This window comes from Elephantulus edwardii, unplaced genomic scaffold (assembly GCF_000299155.1).
Source record: "Elephantulus edwardii isolate Elephantulus edwardi_28Jun2011 unplaced genomic scaffold, EleEdw1.0 scaffold00039, whole genome shotgun sequence".
In the NCBI taxonomy this organism is placed as follows: Eukaryota; Metazoa; Chordata; class Mammalia; order Macroscelidea; family Macroscelididae; genus Elephantulus; species Elephantulus edwardii.
The window spans coordinates 3,667,532-3,671,855 of NW_006399789.1; positions in this window are offsets into that span (position 1 = coordinate 3,667,532).

A 4,324-nucleotide genomic window follows, 5' to 3' on the forward strand; every position below is an offset into this window, starting at 1 on the left:
GGGTTTGTGCGGGGAGAAGGGTGCAACAATGAATGAATGGAAACCCAAAATCTCTGTAGATGTTCATTGAAATGAAAAATAAACAACCTAAATTAAAAAACAACAAAAACAAAAAACTAAGGTCTTTTTTAGCTTAACATAAAAATGTTTTTTGAATCAACACAATGATAATAATAAGGACCATTTCCAGCAGTTACCACATTAGGCCAATGATGGGGTTAAATGTTTTATTCCTATTATTTCATTTGACAACACTCCCATTCCCAGGGACTAGACAGAGACTCTTAAATTTACAGATGAAGAAAGTGAGGATTGGAGAAGTTGGGATTGCTATTCTTGCTTCCAAAGAGCATGGTGGCCACACTTCTTCCAAAACAGATTTTTTGTTCTTACATTCTATGCAGAGTATACTCAATACTCTTTGCCAGCACCAGAATTCATAGCTCATTGTTCTTCCTTATTGATTTTCCAGTTTTAACACATATAGAAGACAATGATAAATACCAGGGCTTGACTCGGGCACATTCTAGTCTTCCACATTTAAAGAGGTTCAGATGGCAGGTTTGTCCATTGCAATGTCCTTTGCCGCTTCCATTCAGCACTGATTACATATCCAGTACAACTGATTTGATTAAGTAGGAGGTGTCATACATTAAGTCAAAACAACCACAAAACTTAATTTGTTCCAAATGTGGTTTTCAGATTTGAATTTGAATAAAATGTTTATGGTATTCAAGTTATTTATTTAGAGTGGTATTTTCTGTTTTATGGATACATAATTGACAAACTAGGCATATTTTCAGGAGACGAATGGACAATCTCCTCCTATGCAATGCAATTCCTCTGAAAACTCACTGGAGGGTAGCTATGAGTCATTTCCAACTCAACAGCACAAAACAACAACATATATTTTAACAATTTATCACATTTCCATATGTTTATGCCTGTGAAACCATCCTCACAATCCATATTATAAACATTTCAGTCTCCTACCTAAAATTCTTTCATGCCCTTTTATCAAAATTTTCTCTGACTGCTCCTTATGAACATCAGTCCCCTCCCTACCAGGCAACCACCAATGTGCTTTCTCATAGAGTATTTTTTTTCCCTCTCATTTCTTGCATTCCAGTAAAATGGGGTTGAGGTAGACAGACCTATGTTGTTCCCTGTATCAAGTCACTTGTTCTTCTTTGTCATTGAATACCAGCACATTGTATGGATAGACCACATTTTATGTATCCATCTCTTGTTGATGGACATTCAGATTGTTTCTAATTTGAGGCTATTACAAATAAAGCAGCTATGGACAATCACTAGGGATGACAGAAGGAGAATTGATGCCTTTGAGCTTTGGTGCTGGAGAAGAGTATTGAATATACCACGGACTGCTAGAAGAACAGACAAGTTCATCCTGGAGAGGGTGAAGCCAGGCTGCTCCTTTGAAGCAAGGATTATGAAGCTTCTTCTGACATACTTTGGACATGTTACAATAAGGCACCAGTCCTTGGGGAGGGACATCATGCTTGGGAGGGTAGAGGAACTGCACAGGAGAGGATGACCCTCAATGAGATGGATTGATTGCATCACTGTGGTAAATGGGGATGGGTGTGTTGGAGACAATGAGTTTGGCACAGGATAGAGCAGGGTTTAGGGCTGTTGTACATAGGGTCACTATTAGTTGCAAGGGACTCAATAGCACATAACAACAACATAAACATCAGTAAACAATTCTTAAAGGCACGTGGGTTTTCATTCCTCGTGAATGAACACGTAATAGTGAAATGACTGGGATAAAAAAATTCCTCTTTTTAGAGAACCTGCCCAGCTGTTTTCTACCAGCAACATATCACAGTTTTAACTACTTCAAATCTTTGTCAGCACGTGGTGTTATTAAAGTTATTATTATTATTTCAGTCATGCCAGATGAATTTTTATTTTTAGGTCATTTCCTTGACAATTCATGATATTGAGTATCTTATTCCTTATACGCTACTCCTATGTTTTATTTGGCAAGGGTCTGTTCAAATCTTTTATACATTTCCCCTACTTAATTTTTCACTGAGTGTTTTCTTATTACCACATTTATGAGAGTACTTATTATATTCTGGATTCAGGCTCTTTTCTAATAGTCATTGGCTTGTCTTTTCATTCTCCTTAACAATGTTTTTTGAGGAGAAGTTCTCAATGTGAAAGACACAATTTACCCATTTTGGGAGTTTAAGTTTAGATCTCTGATCCATTTTAAGCTAATTTTTTAAAAAACACGGTGTGAGGTATGGACTCAGGTTGATTTATTTGGGGAGAGGGGAAAGGGAAAAGGGAGATATGGAAATCAAACTGTTACAGTTAACATCTGTTGAAAACATTATTCTTTCTCCACTTAACTTGCTGTTGAAAATCAATTAACCAAATAGATGCAAGCTATTGAATTACTTTCCATCAACCCACCTTGTGCTAAGTTAAATATTAATTTTTTAAATTATTTTTTTTAATTTACTGATCAACTCATCTCTGTCTCTGTCAAGGATCTCTTATTATACTTTGATGTGGTAAACACTGAACGCAACAGAAGAGCAGGAGAAAAGACGAGGTTGTGGAGGGAGATCTACGTGAGTCGGGCAGAAAAAGAAAAACGTATTACACAAAGGAAAGGTCTTGAAAGAGCGGAAAGGTTTTAAAAACGGTTATTTTCCCAACTTTGTCATCATCAAAGACCATTCTCCAGCAGCATGACATCCTTTATTTTGAAAGGCTATGCCTATAAACTAGACACCATGAGGCAAATCTTCATTTGCTTCATATTTTATTCATCAAAGACCCATATTTCTGCCAGTGTTTTGAGCAGTATGAGATAACTAAAGTTGATATAACTCCTTCCAAAAATAAAATGACCTTTTAGATATCCTGTACAGTCTTCTGGTGGGTAATTTTTATGAGCTCCATTAAGCTTCTTGAAATATTCACAGTAGCCCCTGAGACTCCTACCATCCGACCCCCCTCACTTCGCTTTCAAGTCACAAGGTCTGGAAGCCAGCGAAATACTAGCCTAGGGACTTCACCTGGCTCTCCTTCCCTTATCAATCACCTGCGATGTCATCAGAGCTTTAGGAAAAGGTGTGATTTATGAGTGATGAAAAGAACAAGAATAGTTAAGGCTCCACTTGTCAACTCACAGTTTTACAATAATTTGGTTGATAATTTATTAGTCAAAAACTGACTCCAAAACCATAACAGAATTTAATTCTGTTTAAAAAAAAAAAAAAGTAACCAGTACATTTCCCCCTAAGGCTGTGTAGAATAAAAAAACTCATCAGGTTTAGCAAGCCTACAGTGTCTGGAATACCACAGCTAGAGATGAGATACTGAGAAACTGAAAACAAAACTCCCAAGACAGTTTGAAAAGTGAGTTAAAAAGGAAAACTCTGCCCAAATGGGATAGATCAATGCCATCAAATCTGACAGCTTGACATGCCGAGGTTTAAAAATATCTCCAAATCAGATCCCAAAGTGAATGTCATGATGGATTCTTAGTGTGGACTGTTAAAATGTCATTTTCCACAGACAGTTCTCCTCAATGATAGATTCTAACAAAAGGGTGCAAATGTCAACATATTAACACATGTAAAATGAGATGACACAGTGGTCAGTTTCAAACAATTTTTTTTTCCTTTTAGAGAAGTGTTCTGTTTTCCTTTTTCTAAAACTATGGGACACTTGTAATGTCACCGACATATGGATGGCCAGACAGGGTTGCAGACATACTTCTATATTAGTGTGTGTGCCGCTCAATCAAGTGTTACTATGACTTTTTAATCTACGGGTCTATTACTCATTATTATTTTTACTGAATACAATGCATTGGTGAATATTAAAAGGTTAGCAACCTCCTGACATATTAAACATATTACTAAGTAGAAAATTGACCTAAGATATTCCTGCTTCACTGAGTCATAAAACCAATGCAAAGTGGTATACCCAACTTCACACTGTTCAGAAGCAGAATAATTAAGTTATTCTTAATAGAATCAAACTTATTTCATTTCTGAAATTTCTTTGAGCTTAAGAACAATTAGAAGACTTCATCTTACTTGGATCCATAATCAACACTCTTAGTACCAGAAGTCTGGAGATAGGGGGACATTTTCTACTGGGAATGTCTGTCGTCAAGGACTTCTCTGAAATATTGAGGAGCAATGCTAACAGTTTGAAGACTAAGGAGTGTCTGATTCAGACCATGGTATTTATTTTTTATTAAATTGTATTAGTTTTAATGAACATTTACAGAGATTTGGGGATTTCATTCATTCATTGTTGCACTGTTTTC